Source organism: Apodemus sylvaticus, chromosome 10, assembly GCF_947179515.1.
Source record: "Apodemus sylvaticus chromosome 10, mApoSyl1.1, whole genome shotgun sequence".
Classification (NCBI taxonomy): domain Eukaryota; kingdom Metazoa; phylum Chordata; class Mammalia; order Rodentia; family Muridae; genus Apodemus; species Apodemus sylvaticus.
This window is the reverse complement of record NC_067481.1, coordinates 103207528-103224329: the sequence shown is the minus strand read 5'-3', so window position 1 is coordinate 103224329 and position 16802 is coordinate 103207528.

Sequence of the window (16802 nt, the reverse complement as noted above, 5' to 3'; positions counted from 1 at the left end):
TGTGATAATACCCAAGAAAAACAACTTAATAGAAGAATTACTTATTTTGACTCATGTTTGCAGAGGTCCAGCATTGCTAGCTTCATTGCTTTGGAACTGTGTGAGGCAGAACATGGGTAATGGGAGGTAGGGGACAGGCCAAGAGCTAGACCCAAAGACTCAGTGGTGTATTGTCCAGCTCCAGAAGGTTCCAATTGGATTATAAATCTACCAGTGGATGAATCCATCCATGAAGGCATTTGGTCCCTATGATCCCACACAGGGGTTACCACACAGGCTCACACTGAAATCCCCACTCTGAAGACCACTTGCATGGGGGACAGGCTTTGAATGCATGCTCATTTCCGGGGATACTTTGATCTAAACTGTAGCAGAGGCAATGTAAATCTCATGTCGTCCATTTGTCCTCCAGGAGCCCACCCTGGAGGTGGCTTCCCACCCACCCTGGATTATCAGTGCTGGATTATCTGAACATCAGGACTCAAAGAAGAAATGTGAACAGTTGTCCAGGAAGATAGGGCAGAGAGAACCCGTGGGCACCCCAGGCCTGGGTGAATTCTCATCTCTCTTCCCTAGAAGCAGAGCAGAATGAATTGACCATCAAGGTCACATTTTCCTGGTAAGGAAAGCATCAAGTTTCTGGGCTATTCCAATTGGCCTCAACTAACTTTGCAGAAGCTACTGCTTTCCGTGGCTGTTTTCCTGATGTCTGTAGAATCCTGAACAGACACCTCCCCACACCAAGACACATGGATGTAGAGAGTCAGGCAGGCATAACAACACATGCAGATGGGTACACGTGTATGTTCTGCCAGGATAGAAGCACACTAGTGTGATCATGGGAGACATTTATTCTAAGCAAGTATCTATCAAAGACAAGATGGCTATTAGAATGTCTCCTAGGTGTGGGGGATGAGGGAAGAGGTTACAACAGACAAGTCTCTGCACTCATCATATTTCTGTTCTGCTGGGGAAGGGCCAGAGAATAAGCAGCTATGTTTTATTTTTTTGTTGTTTTTTTGTTTTTGTTTTTGTCTGTTGAGACAGGGTTTCTCTGTGTAGCCCTGGCTGTCCTGGAACTCACTCTGTAGATCAGGCTGGCCTCGAACTACGAAATCTGCCTGCCTCTGCCTCCCAAGTGCTGGAATTAAAGGCGTGCACCACCACTGCCCCGCTCAGCAGCTATGTTTTAAATGTACAGAGTGCTAGATGGAGAGTTGGGGAATGGAGAGTGGTCAGGTGGCCTGGCAGGCCTGGTTGTATGTCAGGAGGCATAGAGGCTGAAGGAAGCAAGGAAGGACAGAGCTTGGCAAAGTATTTTGCAGAGATAATTCTAATTGTTGTTGTTGAGACAGAGTCTCCCTGTGCAGGCCAGGCTTTTCCTGGGACTCATGATGTAGCCCAGGCTGGCCTCAAAGTCATGTTCTTTCTGTCTCAGCCTGACAGATGCCTGCTTTGGTGGAAAGCATTGTATATATAGAAGAAAAAAAACCTGGGCAAAGGGGCTGGAGCAGGACTGTGCTAAGTGTATCCGTGCCTGCATGGAAGCCAGCCTGCTGGAGTGGTGTGCCTGATGAGGGCTGTGAGCAATACAGATACAAAGGTCGCTGGGGTCAGAGCTTCTAGTCTGCCAGGAGAACTCTCTGGGCTGTTATTCTGTGTGTAAGGGGATTCTTTGAGAATCTAGTTTACAACAGTGCACACACACACACACACACACACACACACACACAGAGAGAGAGAGAGAGAGAGAGAGAGAGAGAGAGAGAGAGAGCTGGACCCACCCATAGATCCTAGGTCAATGAACACTCGGACAGACATACTCATACAGGACCACATGTAAAATGCCCACTCCTGCACTCCTGTCTGGGCATGGACGTGCACACACATGAGCTATGTGCACACATGAGCATCCTCTTGCTCTCCTCCAGCCCATATAAACTAAGATTTGTCTTTTCAGAACAGAAGTGAGTCAACGTCCATTTCATGGTTCCTGATGATAAAGCGTGAGCATCGCTAGGTGCTCGAGCAGCGCAAGCGGGAAAGCAGGAAACCGACCGTGTTACGGAATATCCCAAGGCAGTGAGCCAGCTGGGTGGCTTGGGTCAGGTTCTGGCCCTGCTTCTCTCCGAGTGCTTCTTTATTTTATTTTTAGTTGTTGTTAGTGACACAGTCTCATTTAGGGTTAGCTCCGTCTGGTTTCCAACTCGCTATGTAGGCAAGGCTGCTCTTGAACTCCTGATCCTCATGCCTCTGCCTCCGCCTCCCAAGTGCAGGGATTATAGGTGTGCATCACTGCCCTAGGCTGGAGAGTCATCTATTCTATCTGCTGCAGCCACTCCTCTCCTGGCCATGGTCCCCTCCTTCTGATTCCTTTGCATTGACTGAGGCGCTGCATCCCCTGACCCCCTTGGCAAGTCCTTCACCATCTCCGGGCCTTGCTTTAGCACTGAGATCTTCCCTAACCACCCTACTAAGAGCTACATCCCCACCGAGGCGTTCATTCCCCACCCCTCTCCTTTATCATTTTCCATAGTACATCTATCCTGGCAGAACAGACATTTTACCAGCGTGGTGGTTTGAATGAAAATAGCCCCATAGGCTCATAGGCACTATATTAGGAAGTGTGGCTCAGGTGAAGTAGATGTGGCCTTGTTGGAGGAAGTGTGTCAAAGGGGGCGGGCTTTGAGGTTTCAAAAGCTCGAGTCAGGCCGTGTCCTCTCTTTTCCTGCTGTCTTCTATCTGGATGTAGAACTCTCAGCTACCCTTCAGCACCATGTCTGCTTGTATGCCGCCATGTTTTTGCTATTATAATAATGGGCTAAACCTCTGAACTATAAGCCAACCTCAATTAAGTGTTTTTCTTTATAAGAGAAAAACACGGTGTCTCTTCACAGCAATAAAACCTTAACTAAGACCCCTGCTTATGTGCTTGTGGTCTGTCTGATCTATCAGAATGTAGATCAGGCAGCAAAGCGGTGTGGGCCATCGTTTACTGGTCCATCTGCAGTACCTGAGCTCATGGCTGGGTCCTTTGCAAAGATTTATGGAAGGCAGGCAGGCAGGCAGGCCGTCATGTGCTCACAGGTGTGCAGAAAGTGTGGCGAGCAGACTTGGCTTGCGGGTTATCTCTGGGCTGTCCATATGTGTTAAGTAGTGGAGCAGAGAATATTTAGTGGTCTGGGCAGCTTGCCAGCGTGATCATTTTACCTGGTGTTTAATACCCTTTCAGCTTTCTATAATCTTCAGAGTCACGTTTAACCCCCTGCCCCCGGCCTGCTGACCATTCCAGCCTCACTCCCTCATACTTCCTTCATAAGACACGGACAGCCTCCATGTCCCTTTTCTTCCATGACTGTGTAAGACCTCCCCAGACTTTACAACTACACTTCCCTGTCTCCCTTGCAACTAACATGGCCAATAGCGAATGGGGAAAACAGGAAATGAGAGAATGTGTCATGGAATAGTTCTTGGGAATTGTCCCTTAAGAGGAGATGGGGATGGCTGAGATTGAAGCTCGGTGAAGAGCACTCGCCTAGCATGCATGAGGGTCCCTCCTCATCCCTGAGAGCTGGGGGCAGGGTGGTGACTGGGGGGGGGGAACTGACTTAGGTTTTGCTTCCCTCACTCCTTCTGTCCGTGTGGTTCTCCTATCACAGTATCTCAGACCAGCTGAGAACTCTCTCTCTCTCTCTCTCTCTCTCTCTCTCTCTCCTTTCTCTCTTCCTCCCTCCCTTCCTTTCTTTTTTAAGGTTGTTTGTTTAGATAGGGTCATGCAGTCCTCACTGTTCTTGAACTCACTGTGTATACCAAGATGGCCTTTGCCTCTGCTTCCCATTTCCCGGGATTAGAAGTGTGTACCACCAGGCCCTGAAAGGTTTTGTTTTGTTTATAATTTTATTTTCTTATTTATTTTGAAAAAACAGGATCCGGCATAGCTTGGGTTGACTTTGAACTTGCTATGCAGCCGAGGCTGACCTTGAACTCCTGATCCTCCTGCCTCTGCCTCCCAAGTGCTAAGAGTATGGGTGTGTGCCGCCATGTTTGGTTTTAAGATTTCATTTTTAAACAATTCCTTCCACATGTTTTTGTGTGTGCTCTCATGTGCCGTAAAGGCCCCACTGAGGGCGGCACAGCAGGCCAGCTGGGAGGCTCCTGAGGACTTTACTCAGACTCTTTGCAGCTCTGCCTCTCATCCCCAGGCCTTTGAGCAAGGTGACAGTAAATGTCTACGTGTATAAGACACAGCTAAAGCGGTTCTGTTGCTTTGGGTCACAGCCTTTGCGAACTCATTCAGCCACCCTCCTGTGAGGAGTTTGACTAGTTCTCCTCCCTGCTGGGAACCCAGTTTAGTGAGCAAGCGGCTCTATGGTTGGTTAACAGCACTTATCCAGTAACTGATTCGTCGTTGCATGCCCACTCTGTGGAGGGCTCCATGCTGCATCAGCAGTACCATGCAGGGTAACCCTGACAACAGACCCTTCCTGTGGAGGAATTGGGAGGCAACTATGCTCATAGGAGTAGTCTCTCTCTCTCTCTCTCTCTCTCTCTCTCTCTCACACACACACACACACACACACACACACATACTTTCCTCCTCTTCCTTCTCTTTTCTTTTTTGAGTTTCTCTGTGTAGCTCTATCTGTTCTGGAACTTGCTTTGAAGAGTAGGTTGGCCTCGAACTCATGTAGCTCCACCTGCCTATGCCTCCCAAAATCTGGGACTAAATGTGTACACACTCCTCAAGAGTAAAGTTTCTTTCTTTCTTTCTTTCTTTCTTTCTTTCTTTCTTTCTTTCTTTCTTTCTTTCTTTCTTTCTTTCTTTCTTTCTTTCTTCCTTCCTTCCTTCCTTCCTTCCTTCCTTCCTTCCTTCCTTCCTTCCTTCCTTCCCTTTTTTTTTTTCCAGAGACAGGGTTACTCTGTGTAGACCTGGCTGTCCTGGAACTCACTTTGTAGACCAGGCTGGCCTCGAACTCAGAAACCTGCCTGTCTCTGCCTCCTAAGTGCTGGGATTAAAGGCGTGCGCCGCCGCCGCCGCCGCCACCACCGCCACCGCCACCACCGCCACCACCACCTTGTCAGAGTAGAATTTCAACTGAGCTGACAAAAGACAAGTCCTGTGTGGTGTTTACCAGGTTCCAGACACCATTCATCTCAAGGAGCTTCATGTCTCGGGATAAGCCAATCAGGCTTGCAAACCCATGCTAGCCTCTGTAGTGTGATATCTGGAAGCACAACACGGCTTAGTACCTTCCCCAAAGGCCCGCTTCCCTGGCTGCCCCTCCTACAGCACACCTCTCCTCTCCATTGTGTGAGCATACTAGCTCCTGACTTACAGCAGCCATTTATGAGGAAGAAGTGACATCCTCAGAGAGGTGCAATCCAGTAAGGTGCAAGCCACAGGTGGCCTGTGCATCTCAACTTGAAGGATCAAAATGTAGTGAAACAAAGAACTCAGTTCCCTTGTCAGTGATCTAGTCTCCTGTCATTGACTCAGTGGCTACATGTGGGTGGTGGCTGTTGGCTGCCACATGGTACAGCTCCTCTCCAGAGCACGCCCACCAGCATGGAACGATCTAGGGACAGCACTGGTGTTCATATCTCGTGGTTTCTTGAGACATTTTCTGGAAAGTCACTTGTAAACATTCATCTCTCAAAGACATTCTCCGACTCCAATGTAAAAAGTAAGAAGCCCGCAAGATCTATGATCTTAACTCCTGAGCCCTCTCTTTAAATGCTCTCCCTTTCTCTCTGATTTCCTCATGTGTGTTTTGTGGGGGTGGGGTGCATGCATACCACTGCATGTGTGTGGAGGTCAGAGGACAACATTTGGCGTTCTCTCTTCCACTGTGTTGAGGCAGAGTCTGTGTCGTTGAGGCAGGGTCTGTGTCGTTTCTGCCACTGTTCTGCTCACTCCGGGATTAGCTGGCCTAGGGAATAGCTAGCCAGCTCTCCTGCCGCAGCCTCCCATCTCCCTGTGGGTGTTCTGGGATCCCAGATGGGAGTCACCACATCCAAGTTTTTACACTGCTTCTGGGGACAGAACTCAGACCACCTGTCTTGGCAGTAAGCGGTTTTTCCCCCCTGAGTCATCTCAGTGCCCCCAAGTTAGTTTGTCTTCACAAACTCCTGAAGCACAGAGCGCTGGTGTCTTGCTCAGCCCCCACCAGCAAGCAGCAGAGCTGGGTTGAGGACTCCAGGCTCTCATAAGACCAGGCACTGGGCCTAAGTCCTGGAGCACTAGGTCCTTGGTCTGCCCCAGGTACTTCTTTTCTTCCAGGCTTGGCAAGGCAAGAGTTAAGACACACCCACTCAGGCGCTGGACTGCCTGTGCTCCCACCATCTGGACAGATTTTCTGTAGCAGAGGGAAAGCGTAGACAAAAGGGCAGATGTGACGAGAAAACCAGCTTTCGGGAAATTGTTATCAGGTGATTGGTGTTAGCTCTGTTATTCCACAGTGACCTTTCTGAAAAGTCCTTCCCTTCCTGTGAGCCCATGGAGTCCATGTCCTCCAGAAGAGCAAGCTTGTCCCCAGGACTGCTGGAGGCAGTGGTTGTAGTTCTGCACGCTGCTTCCTGCAGCTGCTGTAAATGTGCAGTGATTGTCACCTTGGCCCCTGATTGCATGCGGAGAAATGAGGAGCTGCAGGTTCATGTTCAGAAGCACAGACGTGGGTTCGAATGCCCCGCTCAGCCACCCACCACCACCATCCATTTCTTCATCACCTGATGGTTGAGATCTTCTCACTTGCAGACACTCAGGTCGTTGCTTCATTAAAGCCCATCTCATAGTTTCTTTCTCTCTCTCTCTCTCTCTCTCTCTCTCTCTCTTTCTCTCTCTCTCTCTCTCTCTCTCTCTCTCTCTCTCTCTCTCTCTCTCTGGATTTGGTTTTTTCGAGACAGGGTTTCTCTGTATAGCCCTGGCTGTCCTGGAACTCACTCTGTAGACCAGGCTGGCCTCGAACTCAGAAATCCGCCTGCCTCTGCCTCCCAGAGTGCTGGGGTTAAAGGCGTGTGCCACCACCACCTGGATCGTCTTCTAGTTTCTTGAGAGCAACTTCTGCCTCGATGTAAGTCAGAGTGAGTGACCAGAACATGCAGAGATCACAGTGCACCTTCGCTGCACCCAGTGACCTGCAGTACCTTCCCTCACTTCCCTGAGTCATGTTAGTCCACCGAGGACGTGAGTTACGGTACCGCACAGTTAAAAAATGTGAAAAATAATAAATAAAGGTATAGGACTAGGTATGCAGCTTACTCGGGAAAGTTCTTGCTCAGCATGTGCGAGGCCCAGGGCCCTATCCTCAGCACTGCGCAAACCAGGATGTGGCTCTGGGCATACTGAGGAAGGAGGATCAGGAGCTCAAGGCCATTTTCTGCTAAATAGTGAGTTTGAGGCTAGCCTGGGCCACATGATACTCTGTCTCAACAACAACAAAGAATCTATATGAACAGTGTGCGGAAAAATGCTTGCACACAAACCTTGGTACTAACACTGTTCCACTCTCCAGAGTGGAAGCAACTCAAATGTCCACCAAGCGAAGAAGGCTCGCTAATAGGCAGTGGTCCATACTGTGTGCGCTAGTTAATTTTTGTGTCAACTTCTGTTAGTTTCAATTACTAACAGAATTGTCTCTGTTTAGTTTGTGTTTCCATGATCTGTCATTGATGAGAGTGGGGTGTTGAAGTCTCCCACTATTATTGTGTGAGGTGCAGTGTGTGCTTTGAGCTTTAGTAGGGTTTCTTTTATGAATGTGGGTGCCCTGGCATTTGGAGCATAGATGTTCAGAATTCAGAATTCTTGGTAGATTTTTTCCTTTGATGAGTATGAAGTGTCCTTCCTTATCCTTTTTTGATAACTTTTGGTTGAAAGTTGATTTTTATTTGATATTAGAATGGCTAATTCAGCTTGTTTCTTGGGACTATTTGCTTGGAAAATTGTTTTTCAACCCTTTACTCTGAGATAGTGTCTGTCTTTGACACTGAGATGCGTTTCCTGTATGCAGGAAAATGCTGAGTCCTGTTTGCATATTCAGTCTGTTAGTCTATGTCTTTTTATTGGGGGAATTGAGTCCATTGATGTTAAAAGATATTAAGGAATAGTGATTGTTGCTTCCTGTTATTTTTGATGTTATTTTTATGTTTGTGTGGCTATCTTCTTTTGGGTTTGTTGAAAGATTACTTTCTTGCTTTTTCTAGGGTGTAGTTTCCCTCCTTATGTTGGGGTTTTCCATCTATTATCCTTTGTAGGGCTGGGTTTGTGGAAAGATATTGTATAAATTTGTTTTTGTCATGGGATATCTTAGTTTCTCTGTCTATGGTAATTGAGAGTTTTACTGGGTATAGTAGCCTGGGCTGGCATTTGTGTTCTCTTAGGATCTATATAAGATCTTCCCAGGATCTTCTAGATTTCATAGTCTCTGGTGAGAAGTCTGGTATAATTCTGATAGGCCTGCCTGTATATATTACTTGCCCTTTTTCCCTTACTGCTTTTAATATTCTTTCTTTGTTTTGTGCATTTGGTGTTTTGACTTTTATGTGATGGGAGGAATTTCTTTTCTGGTCCAATCTATTTGGAGTTCTGTAGGCCTCTTGTATGTTTATGGGCATCTCTTTCTTTAGGTTAGGGACGTTTTCTTCTACAATTTTGTTGAAGATATTTACTGGTCCTTTAAGTTGGGAATCTTCATTCTCTTCTATACCTATTATTCTTAGGTTTGGTCTTCTCAATGTGTCCTGGATTTCCTGGATGTTTGGGGTTAGGAGTTTTTTTGCATTTTGCATTTTCTTTGACTGTTGTGTCACTGTTTTCTATTGTATCCTTGGCACCTGAGATTCTCTCTCCTGTCTCTTGTATTCTGTTGATGATGCTTGCATCTATGACTCCTGATCTCTTTCCTAGTTTTTTTTTTTTTTTTTTAATCTCCTGGGTTGTCTCCCTTTGTGATTTGTTTATTGTTTCTATTTCCATTCTTAGATCCTGGATGGTTTTGTTCAATTCCTTCACCTGTTTGGTTGTGTTTACTGCAATTCTTTAAGGGATTTCTGTGTTTCTTCTTTAAGGGCTTCTATCTGTGTACCTGTGTTCTCCTGTATTTCTTTAAGGGAGTTATTTATATCCTTTTTAAAGCCCTCTATCATCATCATGAGATGTGATTATAAATTAGAGTCTTTCTTTTCCAGGGCTTGCTGTGATGAGAGAACTGGGTTCTGATGTAGCCTTGGTTTCTGTTGCTTATGTTCTTGCCCTTGCCTCTCACCATCTGGTTATCTCTGGTATTAGCTGATCTTGCTGTCTCTGACTGTGGCTTGTCCCTCATGCAAGCCTGTGTGTCAGAACTCCTGGGAGATCAGTTCTTTCCAGGAGGAATTTAGGTATAGACAGCAGTGGCACAGCTGTGTGCAGACAAAAACTGGAAGGATCCTGTCCCCAGCTGTTCCTTGGTTCCTGTGTCCCGATGGCTCAGGGCAGGTCCCTCTTGGGCCAGGAATTTGAGCAGAAGTGGTGGTCTTACCTGTGCTCACAGATGAGTCAGCACTCCTGGGAGACCAGCTCTCTTCCGATGGTATTTGGGTAAGAAGCACTGTGACATAGCATCATGTCCAGGCACAGATGGAAACAGGAAGGGGGGCATTTCTTAATTAATGATTGATGTGGAAGAGTACAGCTCAGTAGGGGTCACTTCTGGTCAGATAGCCTCAAGTTGTATAAAAAGGAGGCTGAAGAGCTGGAAAGATTGCTGCTTGGTCAAGAACAGTGGCTGCTCTTGCCGAGGACCCAAGATAAGTTCCCAGCACCTACCTGGGGGTAACTCCAGTTGTAGGGTTATCTGATGCCCTCTTCTGGCCTCCATGGGTACTGAATGCTTGTGGTGCACATACATATATGCAAGGAAAACATTCATACACTATATATACACGTGTACATTTATCTATTATCTATTGTCTAGTATGTATTGTCTGTCTGTCGTCTGTCTATCATCTACCTATCAATCATGAAAGCAGGCTGAGCAAGCCAAGGAGAGCAAGCCAGCAAGCAGGTTTCCTTCATGGTCTCTGCTTCAATTTCTGCCTCTAGATTCCTATATATACCTATATATTCCTATATAGACAAACTATAAGCTATAAGCCAAACAAACGCTTTCTTCATCTGAATTGGTTTTGGTCAGTGTTTTGTCACAGAAATAGAAAGCAAAGCAAGATCAAATAGTATGTGCATTTGTATGGAGAAATGGAGCCTCGAGTCACATCACCGTAACTTTGATAAGAATATGCTGAGCAAAAGAGGCCAGGGCCTCCCATAGTGTAAGGTGCCATTTGCAGGGAGTATACAGAAGAGGCAAAACTCCATGGAGCTATTAAGCAGCCGAGTAGTTATAGCGGGGACAAGGGGAAGAAAAGGAGTGGGTGACAGCTTATTGGCAGCTGAGTCTCCTTGGGGCATGAAGGCAGAAGGAATGGCTGCTTTGTGCTGTGAATGTGGTCAGTGACACACAATTCCTACTTTCTAGTGCAGTTGGCTATGCTGTGCAAGCCTTTGCTCAGACAGAGCACATGCGTTCTATGATGCTGAAGAGGAGACTTGAAAACAGAAGGGAAGACTCAGTGAGCAGAATGAGCTAGAATGAGCAGAGATAGCAAGTGTCTATGGAATGACGGCAGGAGCTGGGAGTGGTGAAGTGCTTACACAGAGACCTGAGTTCCACCCCTAGCACCAACATAAAGAGCCAGGCACGCCGTTGTGCATGTGATCCCAGTACTGGGGAGTTCACTGGCCAGCCAGTATAGCTGAATGGGTGATTTTCAGGTTCAAGTCTCAAAGAATAAGGTGAAGGAGCTGGGGACATGGCTCAGCAGTAAAGAGCACTTGTTGCTCTTTCAGAGGTCAGAGTTCAGTTCCCAAAACCCATGTTTGATCTACTTACAACCACCTGTAACTCCAGATCCAGAGGATCTGGCACTTTCTTCTGGCCTCTACCTGTACCTCCATCACATCCTGTACCACATGCACACATACACATATATAAAACACATCTTTATTTATGGTTATATTTATTCATATACTCTCTTTATATGTATCTATATAGATGTATTGAAGAGTGGTTGAAGAGAACACCTGATATGAGCCTGTGGTCTCCACGCACACGCACACTCATGCTGTTCCTCTGGTTGGTGCTGCACATTCAAGTACCAGGGTTTGCAGAATGAAAAGACCTTGGAAATACCACCACATACTACTGGGGGCACTGCTGCCTTGGAGACTTCTAGACAGCGAAGGCTTCTGAGAGAGCATCATGACCAGCTTAGTGGGAAGGAGAGGTTTAGCTACTTATTGACATCTGGATCAATGTGTTCCCCTGAGAAATGAGGAGAAGCCATCCTGTTCTTTCCAGAGCCTGGCTTTGGGAGAATAATCCACTTCCATTTGTCACCTGCAGCTCTGCCTTCTTTCCTGGGTTATTCCAGGTCCCAGGGGAGCTCCCAAATGCTGGTGGAACACTGAGTAGCTGCCAGCCATCTCCCTCTGCCTCCCCCTTCTCCTGTCAGATCTCTGCATAGTCTTGGGAGTCTCCAGAGCAGAGGCACATCAGCGGTGGATGCAGAGACAGGGAGGAGCGTCGTGCTGGACTGGGGAGTGCTCTGGCCCATCTAACAGTCATTGTTTATGACAGTTCATACCGACTGTCAACAGGACAGGATCTAGAATCGGCATAGAGACAAACCCCCAGGCATATTGAATCTGGAGACTGAACTCAGGTCTCTATGCTTTATGGAAATAGCGTTCCTATAGATCATCGCCTCAGCCCATAAAACTTCACCTTAAGGGCAGTTTTATGTTCATTGAAAAAAGCAGAAAAGATAGGTATTTCCTCTTATTGTAGACCTTGCACCTATCCCAGCAGTGACGCTCACACCAGTCTAGTTACAGTGACGCTTCCAGACACACTGTTGTCTCTCAAATCCACGGTTTCCACAGGGATTCTCTCTTGCTGATGTGCATCTTAGGGTTTGGGCTGTGTGTGATGACATCTGTCTACACTGTGGTGTCACACAGAATAGCATCACTGCTCTGAAAGTCCTCCTGGTGCCCTCTGCCTCCCTGTAACCCATGTATGACACCCATGCATGGCACCCATGCACAGCACCCATGCATGACACCCATGCATGACACCCTGCAATGGGAACCATGCAGCAGGCAAGCCCTGAAGGACGGCTTCTTTCGCTTAGCCATGCGTACTTGAGTTTCTTCAGTTTCTTTTCACGGCTTTGTAGCCCAACACCTTTCACTGCTGATTATTTTCCCATTATTTGGAAAGCCACCATTTTCCTAATTCTCCCCTGAAGGTCGTTTTGCTCTCTTTAAGGTTTTGGCGATTATGAAAAAGGCTGCTATAAATGTCACTGTGCTGGCTTTTGTGTAGAAATAAATGTTCATTTGCGTAAAAACCAAGGGGACGCAACTGTGGGATCACATGGGAAGAGTACTCTCAGTTTCATAAGCAATCAACTCATCTTCTAAAATAGCAGCACCATTTTTCATTCCCAGCAGCAATGATCAGCAATCCCCACTGTCTCTCATCCTTGCTAGTACATGATGTCACCAGTGTTCTGGGGTTTGGTCATTCTAAAAGTAGGTAGTGCTATTTCGTGGATGTTTTAATTTGCAGTTGCCCAGTGACACTCTGAACACATTTCTCCCATGAAAGATTGCAATGACCTGTGAGTTCCAGGCCAACCTAGGCTACATAGCAAATGCTAGGCCAGCCTGGGCTATACAACAAGATCCTATCTTTGAAAAACGCAACCCAATAATAGTAAAATACAGATAGCACATGTGTATGGTTGTTGCAAAATAAAGACCCCTGTAACTGACAGTCCCTCTAAGAGCCCTCTGTTTATTCTTGTCCTTTCTAGAACCACACCCAAAGTCCTTAGTTGCTGGCAGGTTTTTACAAGATCGCTATGCATGTGCCTCACAGTATAGTGTAGCCTTGCTTGTTTTGAACTTTAAAAAGAATCACTCCGTGCACATTTTTGGAGGGTTGGAGTTTTTTGGTTCATCTTTATGAAATTATCCTATGTTGTGCTCACTGAGTGGCGTTCCTTTTCACTGCAGTATGATGTTTCAGGGTGTGGTCATAATGCAATTACTTGAAACAAATGTGATGGGTGTCGGGCAGACTCATGTGAGTCCTTATCCCCCACCCCCACTGCCTCAGGCTGTGTTGACCTCTTGAAGAGCCAAAAGTACTATAGATAACATGTTTAAATCGCTATAACTTCCTCCCTCTGAGCTATGCAGTGACACGGGCCTAGCCACTTTCTAAACACTGTCCAGCTCACTCCAGTGAAGCAGGAGTTCATAGTTGTCCCATTTTAGACTTTTGAGAGAGTCGTGGGCTCGAGGCTGGTTGACATTGTCAGATTAGGCAAAGAGGGTTTTCATGGTCTTTGCAGTTTGTGCTGGTGCTGGTGCTTGGGAAGTACCCAGAACCTTGCTGGGCGTGAAACATATAGAAAATCCCACAGAATGGACTACTTAGTATATAACTTATACAACCTTACAGTCATCCTCCTGCTTCTGGACTTTGCCCTGCCTGCAACCCTCTCATTTAGTGCCTGTTTCTGAGAGGAATAGACCCCCCCTCCCACTTATGTCACAGGACAAAAATATTCATTTATTTTTCGGTTTCCTTGTGTGCGGTGTATATGTGAATATGCATGCTTCACATGTGTGTGGGCGCATGTATGTGAGTATGCAGAGGCCTGAGGTTAATGCTGGTATTTCCCCACCCTCTTCCTACTATGCCCTAGGCAATGCCTCCCAATCAATGCCAGAGAATTTGGGCACATTTGGTTTTGTTACCCAGGCTGCTTAGGGATCCTCTGTCTTCTTTTGAGGTTGGACTTAGAGGTAGGTCTCAATGCCCACCCAGCATTGATGTGGATCCTGGGGCTCTGAACTCTGCTCCCAGTGCTTTCAGTTAGGACACTGTAGCTGGTGAGTCATCACCTCAGTAAAAGCCTTTTCAGCTTGGCCCACCGGCTTCCTAACCCATGACGCTGTCACCTGAGCCGAATGCCCACCTTTTATGTGCAGTGGTATCCTGATATCCAGTTGCATGGCAGCACAGTGGATAACTGAGCATCCGTGCCCCCTGTGTGATGGTGGCAGAGCATCTCCTTGGAGATGCTTTCTCATTTATCCTTTTAGTTATTTTTTTTTACTGTTTGAGAATTTCATATGTGCATTCAATGAGCTCTGATCAAATGCACTCCTGATCAAATCTGTCTCCCCTCTTTCCCATCCAGTTTCTCTCCCATTCCTCCACATTCCCCTCTTTCCCATCCAGTTTCTCTCCCATTTCTCCACATTCCCCTCTTTCCCATCCAGTTTCTCTCCCATTCCTCCACATTCCCCTCTTTCCCATCCAGTTTCTCTCCCATTTCTCCACATTTCTCTCTTTCCCATCCAGTGCCTCTCCCATTCCTCCACATTCCCCTCTTCATGTGCTCTCTTGCTCTGACTCTCTCCCCCTCCCTTCCCCAAGCCTCCCAAGCTACTGAATTCACTTAGTACCGGCTGTGTATACATGGGCTTAGGTCATCTACTGGATCATGGAGCCTCTCAGGGGATGAATCCTTGAGGGAGCTGCAGCCCCATCAAGTTACCCAGCATACCCTTGATTCTATAGCAGCATGTGTAAGGAACATCCAGGAACAGGTTGAGGTGTGTATGTGTGTCTTAGTCAGGGTTTCTATTCCTGAACAAACATCATGACCAAGAAGCAAGTTGGGGAGGAACGGGTTTATTGAGCTTACACTTCTGCATTGCTGTTCATCACAAAAGGAAGTCAGGACTGGAACTCAAGCAGGAGCTGATGCAGAGGCCATGGAGGGATGTTTCTTACTGGCTTGCTTCCCCTGGCTTGCTCAGCCTGCTCTCTTATAGAACCCAAGAATACCAGCCCAAAGGTGGTACCACCCACAAGGGGCCCTCCCCCTTGATCACTAATTGAGAAAATGCCTCACAGCTGGATCTCATGGAGGCACTTCCCCAACTGAAACTACTTTCTCTGTGATAACTCCAGCCTGTGTCAAGTCAAGTTGACACACAAAACTAGCCGGTACTGTGTGTGTGTGTGTGTGTGTGTGTGTGTGTGTGTGTGTGTGTGTGTGTGTGTGTGTGTGTGTGTGTGTAAAATGCTGACTGACTTGGTGGATGGGAAGCAGAGTTCAGGATGGAGAAAGGACTAAAATAGGGCCAGGAAAGACCCTGAAGAAAGGGATAAAATATGGTCAGCATGACCCTGAGCAGCGGTAGAAAGGCCAGGTGTGAGCCTTGGGCAGACCTGGGGGTTAGCCTTCCCTTTGCCGAGTACCAGCCTCTCTATGTAGGAGAGACAGACAGCTAACACCAGGCCTTCACCCTGCACTCCCCCCCCCCCATCTCCCCCATCTATACTATTCAGAGAGTGGGCGGGGATGCTGTTGCGGAGGCTCATCCTGTTCTGTGGTCTTTTGTAATTTCCTCTTCCCTCTCTACCTCTCATTTTCTCTTTGCCAGCCAGTGATAGGCTAGGAACTTCAGGTCACAAAGAAGCTTTGATTATCTGGCTCCTTGGCAGCGCCTTTCATCTTGGGAACATTTTGTAAGCCAAATCTAATCCAGGCGGGGTGGCATGTTTGCAGGGGAGGGTCGCATCTTCTAGGGTTAGCTTCCAGAGCTCGGCTTAGGAAAAGGCTCTCACATCCACTGGCCACACAGGCTCTAAGCTCAAGACCCAGTCCCTGCTGTGTTCTAAGGGACATCAACTCTCTCTCTTCCAGCTTCCTGAAGGGCTCCTTTTTGAAGATCAGGAAACTGAGGCTCACTTGCCTGTGGGTGGGAAATGGGGGTTGGGCAGCTCCAATCCCCAGGTACCTGTCTCACGCCCCTCTCATTCCTACTGCCCCTAGCCAGACCACTTCTGGCTCATGCTGCAACTTCAGTTAATACCGTGTCAGGGAGGCCGAGTTCCCAGCTTGATTTCCAAATGGCTTTGGATATTACTGCTCTGTGGGAGGATTTTAGCCATGGGTGAAAAAGGTGGCTTGTGCAAAAACAACATTTTCGATTTCTTCTTTCTCAGTTGGGAAAATGTGTTCCAGACAGCAATGCTGAGCTCCACTGGGGGGCAGAGGAGGAGCTTAGGGGGCACCAGAGGCTTTTCGCAGGCATGGCCAGGAGCAGGACGCAGGCAGCCAGGACTCCTCACAGATAAAGGGGCTACACGGAGGAGGCTGGAATGATGGGGTTGTGTGGGTTTGGGGGGGCAGGGACCTGTGGGGAGCAGGCTTGGAAGCAAGAGTGGGTTGAGGCGTATTTGAACCTTGGAAATCTAGTCGGCAGGCTGGAGATCCGCAGGGGTAGGATCGCTCACCTCCTGCCCCGCCCCACCCTGCGTGTCCTGGCACACTTAGCCCTGTGTCCCAGCCTTTGCCCCACCGTTGTCGTCGGTCACGTAGCCAGTTGGTAGCCAGGATAAAGTTCCTTTGCCCTTATAAGGTCGTGTCCAGCAGTACCTGGAATTCCTCCTCATGCAAGGGAGGCAATCCTAGCACCCTGGCCTCAGCCAATGGTGTGCATTCACCCCCTAAAGGTTTATATACTCTTTATGCCCCCTGTTAAAATGAGCTGTCTTTTGGAAGCCTGTCTCCAGAGAGTCTGTTCTAGTCTGCTGTCACTCAGTGCCATCTGAGATCTCCAATCCCCGGTGGTTCCGGCCACTCAGGATCCACTGGCTGTGACTGCTGGTGAT